The 14,098-nt window shown below is 39.2% G+C and overlaps 1 protein-coding gene across 6 annotated transcripts in view; it reads right to left on the bottom strand.

The window, feature by feature from the left end:
• Pde1c (phosphodiesterase 1C) overlaps positions 1 to 14,098 on the bottom strand; it is a 503,259-nt gene that overhangs the window by 266,882 nt on the left and 222,279 nt on the right. The gene's annotated exons all lie outside the window — the stretch shown is intronic.

Genomic DNA, 14,098 nt, shown 5'->3' on the forward strand with positions numbered 1-14,098 from the left:
GACATATCATATTTCATACATTTGATTCAAGTGGGTTTTGAACTCCCAATTTTACCCCAAATACAGATTGCAGAATCACATCGGTTACACATCCACATTTTTACATAATGCCCTATTAGTAACTGTTGTATTCTGCTACACCAAATCAGAAACTCGGAGTAGAGTCAGAGGGAAGGTCTCAGTAATCCATGTCTTTTGTTTTTTTTCTTTCTTTTTTTTTTTTTAACCAAGGATTGAACCCAACAACACTTAACTACTGAGCCACATTCCCAGTCCTTTTTATTTTTTATTTTGAAACAGGATCTCACTAAGTTGCTGAGGCTGGCTTCAAACCTGCAATCCTCCTGATTCAGCCTCCTGAGCCACTGGGAAGACAGGTGTGTACCACCATGCCTGGTGGCAATTCATGTTTTAACAGACTTTCCTGGTGATCCCAATACCATTTGAGAATTGTTTGAATACCACCTTCCCACAAGGAAATCCAGCCTTAGATGATTTTCTTAATGGATTCTATCAAATATATAAGAATGAAATACTACTAAACTTACACAAACTCTATAAGAAAAGAGGAGGGAACATGTCGCATCATTACTTTTGATCTCTACTTCCTGATGGAAAATGTAGGACACTCTTTTTATCTGCACTCTCATTCTTATTTTGAAGGGATTCTTGGTTTCTTTGGGAGGGATCATTTTGACAGACATGTAAGCCCCAAAGCCCAAGCGGCCACACTGCATGCCCTCAAGTAGAGAAAGGTCTTCATCAGACCTCTCTCCTCTACTCATAGCCCTTAGGGAGGTGATAATTTATTTCTCCATAAGGTAACCAAGGCAGTGAGCTCACAGCCCTTGCACAAGGATACCCACAGTAAAGCCTTCCTCTCCACCCTTGTATAACAAACCTCACCCATGCCAGAGCAGGCACTGCAACTCAGATAATAAAAGTGGTGTTAAAAATCAACTATCCACCCATTTTTTTTTACTTTTAAATAAAAGTCTCATATCACCTTTCCATATCTGGCTGTTTTTTCTTATTTATCTTTAAGCCTCAGGAAGTCATCTCTGAACTCTCAAACTAAGCCAAGTTCTATCTTTGCACCTCTGTCAAAGAACACAATGAAATGACTACCTGAGTTCCAATAGCTCCCATTGTGCCATTTGCTCTTTCAGGATAGAAACCACATTTTGTGTTTGTTTATTTGTTTTTTTAATGTCTTACAGTGCATGACCAACATAGCAGTACTCAGTAATATATAGTGAAATAAAAGTTGGGAAGCAGAATCAGATGAGTCACAATTTACATCCACAAACAAAATGTGCTCGACTCAATAATGTTGGTACAACTCATTTTTAAAAATAAATACTGTACTTTCAATTTGTTCATTGTCTAAATTGTCAGTGGTATTGTCCATGCCAACCACATAGGCTGACTTTCATTCTGCAAATCAGACTTACCCCTTTTAATCTCGGGTGGACACAGTAGATCCCCACCCACAGACCCACACATTGCAAATCCTATTAGAGGATGAGTACAGGGACCAAGAGAGTAGCAATGAAGATGACACCTTGACACCTAGAATTTTTGACTAAAAAATTTTTGGATTCCTTTTTTTTTTTTTTTTTTTGGAGGATCTTTCAGCAAACCTATATTCAGTTTTCACAGCCCTGTGGATCAGGCTGAAGCATGAAGCAGCAATTTCTCTTACCCTCACCCATAATTTGCTGGGACCATTCCAACTAATCCTTTGATAAATGAGATCCTAAAGGATTAATCTCCTGTATAAGCAGAATAAGTCCCCAAGGGTGATGAAGTTTTGCCAGGAGTTTGTAAGGTCTCATTCTTAATTATAACAAAGGATGGCATTCTGTGGCCATTAATTTTTACTGGAAGAGAAAGCATTATATTAACCACTAATATTTTTTAGACTCTTACTGTGTAGCCAGAACTGGGCCATATGCTTTTATACATTGTCTCATTTAATCTTTAAAACAACCCTATAAGTTAGATACTATTAGTAACCCATACCCATGTGCTTAACTAGCTGATAAATCACAAAGTTAAAGAAGAGTGAAAACTGGATTTAAGCTTAGGTCTCCCAGACCACAAAATCCATGCTCTGAATTGTTTACATAGACTTTTGGTATAATTATGAGGCTACACTGTCCCATACAAACCAATGGCAAAAGCAAGGAAGGGGAATCATTTGCCTCTCCATCTACAAACCAAAAGTTTCCTTTAAAATATGATTCATTTTCCACACTAGAGTCTAACTTAAGGAAAAATTTCTTTCTATTCAAAATAATGATACTAAATGGGAAGCAATTTAAGCTTTACAATGGCTTCATCAGGACCTCATCTGTCAAATCCCAAAATCATGCTCCCGGAACACATTTCTCAGTACAGTGAAATCAGCCAGGGGAAAGCAGATGTAGAGTGAACAGGTAAAAAGTATGAAGTCGGCATGATCTAGGGATCAAGGGCTGCAGTGTCAAGAAGAGCTGTGCTCACAGCCCACCACTGACACCAGAAGAACTGCCACCACCATTGCTGGGGTGATATTACTAAGCACCTTCACCCCAAAGATGCACATGTGTCCTCCGAAGGAACGGGGCTTTTATCTACCCATCAAACCAGTCCAGCCGCATCACCAAAAGGGTGAATTTTCTATCTTTGCATCTTATAAATGGGTCATGAGTGAGCAGTTGTGACTGCTAAAGATGGTATTGTCACTAACAACATGGTTACACTCGCAATTTACCAAATTATCACAGAATTGTGGCAAAATTATCAAAGACATGAAATTATGGATTTGGCCTAACAGTGAGAGTAAGACAATCATCTCAGAGTACATGTTGTACTCGTCAGGTTCTCTTCTTCAGCTCTTCAATTGCTGTGTTTATTCTAGGAAACTCTTGATAACTATCTAATGATGAACACATCTTAAAGATTAAGAAAATGATTAACGAGAAGTCAACCCACAAGTCCTCCATGTATACATATAGCAGAGAACAGAAAAAAAAAATGGGGAGAAGTCTGTCCCCTCGTGGTGGCACATGACAATTTAGGAACTCACAGCAGAGGGCAATTTGCTGTGACACCATGCTCAGCTCTGGTTTCCGAGGGACTACACTGGCTACTGGACTGGTACTAATTTCAAGGGATAATTTCATTGTCTGGGTCTGCTAACTAGGAATCCATTCCCATTGATATTGTGGGCTTGCTTTGAAGCTACTAACTTCCACTGAAAGTACTTTGATAATTTACTCTCTGCACCCCCTCAGGTAAAGGATGAAACTTCCTTTCCTAGCAAATCTCTTTGGTTGTATTGCCTTCTAGGTAATAGTGTGTAATAATGCCAAAGTGTTTCTGTTAATATCTGTAATTTTATGCTTTTTCGAGACTAGTAGAATATAATAGCATATGGAACTTGTGGTTTTAGATTTGTTTCAGGATAGAGCATACCATATTTACATACACCAAACAATATTATCCCTTTAAACAACTTGGAAATCCCTTCCAGTGCATGATTAAGGGCACTTTAAGTATTTTCCCTGTAAAATTTAAATGCATTTAATACACTGGTAAAGTTTTATCTGTCACTTGCATAGACTATGAAACATAATTCACAAATGTGATACATAAACAATGAATCAAAAGTAAAAATAGTAGCCTTAATAAAAATAGCTAAAACATTCTTTACACTTACTAAAATCCAGGGAGCACGCTTAATTATTTTCATCTCATTTAACGCTTATTACAATTTTATAAGGTAAGTACTATTAAGAAAGAAAGTAAAACTTAGAGTAAATTCTCAACCTCAGAACAATTTGGTTAATTTTCTGCTTAGAAATGTCATATGCACTGTAGGTTATTTACTAGCATCTGGGGCCTCTATTTGCTAGATATCAATGATAAACCTCAAACCCAGAAGTGATAACCCAAAATGTCTCTATATTGTCAAAGGTCCTCTTGCCATTTCACCCTGTGTTGAAAACCACTGGCTTATGGAAATTAAGTAATTTACTAAAAAGGCCAAGCACTTAAGAAAGAGTGGATTAGAAGCCCAGCATTCTGAATCTACACTGCATACTCTCAACCAACGAAATGCAATGCTATTTACTCTGTGATGCTGTAAAGAACATAAATGTCCCCTCAACTTAGAAAACTAAAAGTGAAGAGGAATGACAAGTACGTCCCTGTGATCTTCCATGGCCATACAGTCTGGGCCCTTCCAAACTTCCTTTTCCTAATGAAGGCCCATGTCCCAATGGCTACTACCCTGTGCAGCTTGCCCCACTGCCCCAGTGACCTCAGCCTTCTTTCAGTCCCGTTCCCCATATCCCAAAAGTCAGTCACCAATTTCTAGTCAAGGTTGATTCTACCCCTCAATAAATACAGCACAGCCCCTGGGCTCAGAGTCCCTAATGTGCAAGGCCTGACTTGTTTCCTGCAGTTCTCTTAGATGATTCCAGATTTTCAAACTGTACCATGTCTCAGTGCAAGCCCCCTGTATAGGGTGGACATAGAACCCTGGTATCCTCTCAGGGATGTCCCACACATTCAGTGACTAAGCACTTTCCACATGCCCAAGGTTTCTTGTGTGATTTACATATATTACTTCACTCTTGGCTCACACAAAAAAAATCTAGGAAGCAAGTTTTATTTCCATTTGACCAAGAAGAAACAGATTCCCACTGGTAAAGAACCTCTGCCCACTGCAAGTATTGCACAGGATTCCTGCCAGGACTCAGGTTTCAACCTGAGAGACTCCAAGTCCCTGCTCTTTCCCTCAAAATTTTACTAATTTCATGGCTGAGCAAAGACTACAGACATGGCTCTTCCAAAGTTATGTCCTTCACTTACTCTACTCTCTCCAAGTTACTTAGAAATTCTTCATTCTGGTGCCTCCCTCTGATGGCCCAAAGTCACAGGAAACAACCCTGGTTCCACTTGTGGGGAGGCAAAAGGAAAAATTCAGGTAGTGACCTCATCAACTTTGAAAAGGCAATATCGTATTAAATCAGAGAACAGAAAAACACAGAACAAGTTTTCTTTGGCCCAATTCTATTTTTGTTATTTACTTTTTATGCATAGTTATCTACTCATGTATGACTGATCACGCTGCTTCAAAGCTTTTAAGCTGTTAAGTACAAAAATAGACTATTTTGGAAAAAAGAACCTGATGGTGGAGGTAAGGATTTTCCCCCTTCAATAACATTTCTTAAATACAGCTTTTTAAAAAATCTTCCTTGAATGTTCCTGAGAAATTCAACTTTTAGATTAAGGCCAAATATAAAAACTTTCAAACATAAAATACCCTTACAAGAAAACAATTGGAGGGTAGGAAAATGAACTACTAAAGGTGTATCTTTCTGATCCTTTGACTTTATTCAGCTTGAAGCTGCTTCATTTGGGGAAGAAAAATAAATATAACCAAGGAGCTCTATAGATGTAAAAAAAATATGTATATATAATACCACCAGGATGGAAAGAACTCAAGAAGCTTTTAACATAAGATAATGCATGTGAAACATCTGGTACACAGTTGGCACATAATAAATTGAGTCAATACAGTAGACTTTTCTAAAGTTTGTGCTTTGGCAATTATATTGTTAATATGCTTCCCATGATTAGTTCTCCTGGATTAGATTAAATTAGAAGTATTCTAAACCAAGTAATCCAACTGGTAGCCATGGACCATCACTATGGGACTCCGAGGATGTTACCTACCAAGTAACCTCTGTTGTAGCTGGCAATTTGATTCTCTTGGGAATTCAGCTACAGGGCACAGAGTGCCTACTATCCCTGCAAAGGTTTCCTGGTGGCCTGGGGCTCCCCCATGAAAAGACCCAAGAAATCAGAAACAAAGAATGTTGTTTTTGAGCCAAAAGGAATTATGCTTATCGCTCTACTGAACCATATGTCTTCACAAACAAGGAGGACACTGAAACCCAGAGAGGAGCAATTTGGCACAGCTAATTCAGAACAGAACCCAAGTTCTTAATTTCTCATCTAGACCTGTGGTTCTCAACTACAGGCAAATTTGGCTCTCAGGACATTTTTGGTTGTCAAAACTAAGACATGAAGGAGTAGCAACTGGTATCTAGTGGTAGAGACCAGAGATTTTGCCAAGCATTATCCAATGTACAGAGCAGCCCCAACAATGAAATCGTCAACCAAGTCAAGGTTACCCACTGATCTACACTGGTAGACCCAGTTTCTCCAGGGACCCTAAAAGTGCTTCTTAAGCTACTGTTGTTGGAGCTGGATTTGGCGCCAGTTGGAAAGCCTTCAACAATTACTGAATCTGTTTAGCTAATTCCACCTCTTTTTGGTATTGAGGGCCACTGAGATTAGCAGGGATCAAGAGGCTTGCCTCCTTAGACAACTTGAAGTCTGGGCATAACTTTTGAAGCACAATGATTGCACTAGTGCTATTGATAGCCTTAAAGACACACTTAGGTCTTATCAGGAAATCTAAGAAAATGATTCTCAAAATCATTTTGGCAAAATACCTCAGAAGAGCCAAATGATGCATAACCACAGTTATCAAATACTCAGAATGATCTGCTTCGAACAAATACATTTGACACTGAAATGAACATCTCCAGGTTCATTGATTTGAAAGAGGGAAAATAGAGATTCAAGCCCTGATGCAGAGCAAAAATGCTTTCAGTTTCCACCCAGATAGAGTCCACGTTGGAGAAACTGAAATGGAAAAGCAGAGTCGATGATCCAAGCAATTACGTACTTTCTGGTTCTTGCCATGCATGCCATCTGTCTTGCTGACCTCACAAGCCTCCACAATGGCCAGTGTGAGGGCCAAATGAGAGTCTGGATGTAGGAGTATGCAGTGAACTGCAAAGTCATTTGTAAGCATGAGTCATTTATCAGCCTGAGCTTATTTACCCACAATTCCACCTGGTAACTCTGACTTAAGTTCTGACCCGTGATAAAAATATACATAGGATCCCATTCATTCATAAATTCAACCCACTTTTAATAAATACCTGAAATGCCCAAGGCACCATGCTTTGGGGCAGCATATCCCTTACTCAAAAACAAAACTCTCAATGGTTCCGAAACACTCAATTAACTCTGGTCATGGAATTAGAGCAATAAGAACTAGGAAAGCAAGATCTCTCTTAGGTGTAAAGATCCAAGAGGGTTCCAATGAAAGAGATGGTATTTGAATAGGGTCTTGAAGAAAAAAAATGCAATTTCAGCAAACATACATAAGAACACTCAAAATGCCAGAAAGAATATGAGTAAAGAAGGGATCATAGAAAACACAAGGCAAATATGGCAATGCAGTGTTCAGCTTCACTGGTACTCAGGGTGAATGAAAGGGAATAATAGACCAAGCAGAAAAGTTAAGGTGGAGGCCACAGATAGAGGATCTAGATGAGAAGACAGACCTCTAATAGCCATCAGGAAGCCACTGGAGGCTTCCTGTTGTTGTTTTGCAACACATCAGGTACAAATAGAGGAGCTATGGTGAAGACGCCATCAGACATGGGTATACAGAATGGAGAGGATGTAGAAACCAGAGTAAAGAGAGTGGTTAGGAAGGCATTCTATATACTAAACAATGAATAAAAAGACTAGAACAAGACCATGGGAATAAAAATAATGGGAAGGAGAATCCCACCATCTATTAGAGACCCAATCATCATGGGTGAAGAGGAGGAACAAAAGTTAACACTGAAAGAACACACAGCAGAAGGACATATAAAATGTGTTACAATTTGGCTCTGGAATGTTCCCCAAAGGTTTATGTACCCAATGCCCAGGATAAAGCTTTTAGAAAATGATTGGATCAGGAGGGCAGGGGACCCTAATCAAAGGATTGATCAATCTATCATGGCTGAATGGACGACAGAGAAGTATAGGACAATGCAGGAGGACCTAGTTCAAAGAAGTGGGTCACTGGGGGTGTGACCTGAAAGGGTTTCTCTTGAGCCTGTACTTCCCTGTGATCTTCCATGGCCATACAGTCTGGGCCCTTCCAAACTTCCTTTTCCTAATGAAGGCCCATGTCCCAATGGCTACTACCCTGTGCAGCTTGTCCCACTGCCCCATTGACCCCAGCCTTCTTTCAGTCCTGTTCCCATATCCCAAAAGTCAGTCACCAATTTCTAGTCAAGGTTGATTCTACCCCTCAATAAATACAGCACAGCCCCTGCCCTCAGAGTCCCTAAAGTGCAAGGCCTGTCTGCACTCCCCTCTCACTTTCACCCTCCGTTTCTGGGCTGCCATGAAAACAGCAAATTTCTTCTACCACACCCTTCCAACAGAATGTTCTGCCTCGCTTCAGGCCCAAAGCAATGAAGCCAGCCGACCGTGAATTGAAACCATGAGTTGAAATAAATCTTTCCTCCTCTAAGCTGTTTTTCTGAGGTATTTTGGTCACAGCAACTAAAAGCTGGCTAACACAAAGTGACTCAGAAGTTTTGATTCTTGATGAACAGAAGGATAGAAATTCTCAGACATAGGAAGATGGAAGGAAAAAAGATTGAATTGCACCTAGATGTACCTCTTGACTCAGAAAATGACAGCTCAATGCTAAGGTCATCCCTGCTTCTAGCATCTAAATAAACAACCCAGACTCAGTGCCTGACCTACTTACTACAACCTGGTACCTCTCCTCAGGCCTAGTTCCTATCTCCTGCTAATCAGCCTCTCTGAGTCAAGATCCCTGCACCTGCCCTCTTCAGACACTCGATGACATATTAGGAAGATGAGTGAGTGATTGAGGGATGAGTGAATGACAGTCTACCAGTGTAGACCCTCCCTCATTCTTTGTGGACAAAGTCTCAACACCTATCTGTATCACTAGTGCTGTTCTTCTCTCTGGTCTCCCTTGGTCTGCCATCACTACCTACTATGAAGTCACCCTGATTGAGTCAGCAATCTTGGAATGTAAACTGTGCATATTCTTATGGCTGATGTACTCATTCTTACTACTTTCAGAATGTATTAGGCATCACAAATAGAGGGAAATATTTTTAAAGGTTTTTATCTCTTATAAGATCCACATATCTTTGATTCACCACTAATTCTCATGCTCTAAATATCAATACTACTAAGTAATATTATGCAGGATTCATTACACACCAGTATGCAAAAACAAATATGTGCTTTGATTTATCCTACATTACTCCTGTTAACTTTCTCAACAAGTTATTTAGTTGCTACTTTTAATTTCAAAAGTAGGAAACAAGAGTCAACCTAGTCTATTTCAAAGATGCCAAAAGAGCTTCAGAATATACTGATGGGCCTTAACATAACCTTCGAAGGACATGGAGGTCAGAGTTAAGAAGATGCACCTGTCAATGCTAGGATACCACCGAGTAGCAGGTAGCCTTCCCAAAGGGTGACATACACTCACCCTCCCACCCGTCACACACAACAATCTATTATTAATAGCCAAGGTGGCAGTTCTGTTGGTGACTCATTAAGTAAGCTGATTCATGAAGGCTGAACATAGGCAGACCTGACTAAGGGAATCATTTGCTGGATTTAATCAATTATTGGGCTCATCAAATGTGATTACTGAGCCACATCAAAATCCAACTGGAAGAAGGCATTAGACACTTGGGGGGGGAAATAACTTCTTGCTTTGCCTTGCAACAAATAGAGGCCTCTCTACTAATGACAGCGTGATGTCTACTTTGTCAATAACTACATATAGATTGGCATCCTGAACTGTCTTCCTCCTGACATCCAGAATATTGTTGAGCCATTTTCCTGTTTGAAGAAAGGCCTAAAATATTTTAAAAACATATATTTTAAAAATAACTGTAAACAGGAAGAAAACAGAAAATATTCTATTGTATTAGACTATTGTTCTATTGTATCAGACTTCAATGTGCCCATACTTGCAAGACCCCGGAATAGTAAGTAAATAGCACAGGCTGTGTTTGTGATCTTGTGAGAGAAGAGTAGGATAATGCAAGTTTCCTCCAAAAGACCTAATTGTTCCAAGTGACCTTCAATACTGAGATTAGAACACTCACCACATTGTATCATAATTAATTTTTTCACCTCTATCTCACCTACAAGCCAGTATACCTATTCATGGAGGCATTTTTTTACTTATATTTTTATTTCCAGTGTGCACTAAACTATAGCAACGTTAATTGCTAAATAAGTTTTTTGTTAAATCGGAAGGTTTTTGTAAAGTACTATGCATATGACTATCAATGTAATATGATTATCAAAAAAAATTTAACTGAGGTTAATTGCTCACAGTAATGTCTCCATTGATGAGTCAGATACAATTAGAACCAGAACTTGTACTTAAATTATCTAAGCAGAGCTATAGTTAATAACAAATAAACAAAAACCTTATGCTAATGAGGGTTTCATTATCTGTTATGGCTTAAAACGCCAATTTTTAACCACCCTGACCAAATTGCCACAGAGCAAACATCCAAAGACCAGCTTTGTGCCTGCAGAGATCCTTCAAGTTTGTGGACACATCTGCCTTGTGTCTCTGCTTCTGAATTATGCTAATTGATCACAGCAGCCCCTAAACACACTGAAATAGAGGGGTGTGTGTGTGGAGGGGGGGACAGTTATAATATAGATTCAGCTTGATAATTTCATCTCTGACAGTAATTCCTTTCTTCAAGGGCAATCCAAACGTATTTGATTATTTCTAGGTGTTTGTGAGTATTTTGTATATTGTCCAACATGCTTTCTAAGACATACAGCTTCTCTGAGCCAGACCTGATAACTTGAAGCTAAAGGTGTATTAAAAGAAACCTTTTACAAAAAATTTTACAGGGGAGCAGGTTTACTGTGTAATCCTCTCTAGTTGACAAATTGCTATTTTTCCACTTTAGCAAGTCTCTGGAAATGACTGACTCTCATGGACAAAACTCATTCACAGGGCAAAAGGAGGAGGGCTCCTCTTAATCATGACAGTCTGAAATCCGATTCAATAAGGCATTCTGTTCAAGGATCCTACCAGTTCAGAGCCCTTCTAACATTACTCCTTCCACTGGAATTCTGGTCTTGGAAGAGATGAGTACATTTCCATTAATGCTTACGCACCAGAATCATCAAAACATTCCCTTGGGTGAAGATCTGCCTTGTACTTTATGAATTACTTAAAGAAAGATAACAATGTCTATTGAGCGGTAGTAGAAAGACTACTTTGAAAGCAGGTGGATTTTTTAAACATAGTTTTAAAAGATAAATAAATATTTCTGTGAAATGAAATGAAACAGCAAGAAAATTGTAAAGACAGGTAGATTATTTATGTATGCTGGGCTATCTTCCCTTGTTACTTAAACCAAATCTATTCCATCTAAAACTTTTGAACAGAACATTTATACCATTTACTTTTCCCACATGAAGTCACCAGCATTATTTGACTAATGATTAAGTGAAGTCAAATAATTACACTTAGAATTCAGTTGAGTCCACACTAATGTATTTATCCCTAACATGAAAAAGAAATCATTGCTACTCCCACTCGAAATGAATCATGAAGTAGGCAAGCATACATTCAAACAGACTAGCACCTGACTGCAAGGGGCGGGTGTCAAAATACATACAAAATTGCCTACCATGCATCAAACGAGAATCCACCTACTCTGAATCTACAGATCCCCAAGAAGGGCCTCGAGCAAATTCACTCTGAAAAAGTTTGGAAGTTTCTACCTGGATTTAAAAAGTCCACAATTTTTTTTTTTCCTGTAACGAAGATTGAACTCAGGGGCACTCAACCACTGAGCCACATCTCCAGCCCTGTGTTGTATTTTATTTAGAGACAGGGTCTCTAAATGCTTAGTGGCTCACTTTTGCTGAGGCTGGCTTTGAATTCCATCCTCCTGACTCAGCCTCCTGAGCAGCTGGAATTACAGGCATGCACCACCACACTCGACAAGTCCACAATTTTTAAATGCTTCTTTCACCAAGAGATATAATATATGCTATGGTATATGCCCCCCTTATCATGAATTTGGATGAATTTTAATGGATTAGCTTAAACAATAAGATACAACGGAAGTAACTGTCAATTTCTGTGCCCAGGTTGCAAGTAAGAGTCTAGCAGCTTCTACTTCCTGTCACTTAGGGCACTTGGCCTAAGAAGCCACAAGAAGGCAACCACTAACACTATTCCTGCAGTAAGAATTCTAAGAGATATGGAGATATCTGTGTGGTGATATCCTGGAAGATAAAAGCCATGTGCAGAGACAGAAAAAGAGAAAGAGGGGGGGTAGGTTGGGTGCAGGGGCAGGAAGACATGGAGCCCCAAGGGCCCTGATGTGAATGAACACACTGTCTTGGAAGTAACTCCTCCATCCCCAGCAGCCCCAGCTGTCACCAGTTGGATCACATTCAAACCACCCCTCCAAGTCCTTCCTGAATTCCTGACCCATAAAACTGCCAGCAAAATAAAATGGTGGTTTGAAGCCACTAAGTTGGAGATTTTTTATTATTATTATTCAATGATATAGTCACAGAGCATGAATCTATTTCTTATGAAAAAATATTAAAAAGAGATCAAACTTCTCCTTTATTAATTTGCATTTTAAATGACTTTCAATGAAGCGGGCAGTCTGGTGTTTTTCTTTTAATTTTATGATATCATAAAAATGACAACAGCATTCACCTCAGATATGCTTTCAGAAAAGTCAACATAGTAATTTTAACCTTGACAGATTTGAGCAGCTCTTATAAAACTCCCTCTCACCTGTCTCTTTATCTCACATTGAAAGAAAATTGAGGCAACTCTGAAGTGCCTTATACCTCAGGTTACCTACATGTAAAGATGATAAATTACCTTTTACTCCTGAAGACCATTGTACCCTCTAATCTGAGTGATTAATTTACATCCTGCTCAGTGGTTCACATGCAATTATGACCGTGAGTTCAACGAACCTGAACAAGACAGAACTGTCTAGCCATCTGTATAAGCTGACTATATTTAGAAAAGTATAGCAACCTCCAGGAAGCCTTCAAAGTTTTCACTCATTTTCCTCCCAATGTTTCATGTACTCTATGTTGCATACTAAATTATCATAGCACTCCTTTGGACTATCGACTTTATTTGGAAACCATAGGACACAGGAATCTCTACCCCAGGAGATGATCATCATTAAAAAAAGTGGGATTAAAACTGTCATGCAAAAATGCCACTGTTGAAAGGTATTGGCACATTTTGAACTGCATCAGTGCTTTTTGGTTTGGTTTTGTTTTAATCTGGATCGTGGGCTTCCAATGCTTGGCAAACAACAAGCCTAAGCAATTCTATTTCTTTGCAACGTGCTTTCCAAACTCTTCTCAACAACACAGAGTAAATATTTTGTCACTTGCATTATTTATATTCCAAAAGCTTCTTCTTAATGAGAGGCCACCGAGACTAGAGTGGCTGATGCTAGAACATTATTTTCATTAAATATATTAATCATAAAACAGTACTCTTGTGAAGTTTTTTTCATGAGATCATGCCACTCCAATCCTGTCTCTTCCAGAATTCATTCAGACTTCCTGGAAAAGCCCTGAGCAGAATCACATGATGCTATCTGGTACATAAAATAGGGAGCCTATATATTACAGAACAATAGTTTGGTTTATATTTTAATTGTCTCAGTACCAAGTTGTGTGTAATATAGTTGAGGCACTTCTCCCTGATGCCATTACCAATAGTCTGGGGAAAAAAATCAATTTAAAAATTCAGTAAGAAAAGCAGTTAGTATCATACATTCAACAACATTTTCTCAGGGGCTACTGTACGCTGAGCACTATGGCAGACAAAGCAAACCCCAGAAGGCACAGTATACATGTTGCCCACCATTAGTCAGGAAGGAAGGATAAAAAGATGATGGCTCACAGGAGCATATAAAAGGCAGACATCAGAGTATTAACCAAGGGTCAGGTGGGGAAAAGGGAACAGCACATGAAAAGACACTGGAAGAATCAGCACAGCGTTTTGAGAAAACCCAATGTGATATCCTAACAGGCCATGTCTATCTACTCTGGTATCCCAGGGAATGCTGAATTAATATTTTGTCCCCCTCACTCAGGAAAGCTTCAGAGAAGTACACTGACCACAAGTTTACCAAAGTTCCTCCTAAGAAAG

The sequence above is a fragment of the Marmota flaviventris genome, chromosome 1 (genome assembly GCF_047511675.1).
Source record: "Marmota flaviventris isolate mMarFla1 chromosome 1, mMarFla1.hap1, whole genome shotgun sequence".
In the NCBI taxonomy this organism is placed as follows: Eukaryota; Metazoa; Chordata; class Mammalia; order Rodentia; family Sciuridae; genus Marmota; species Marmota flaviventris.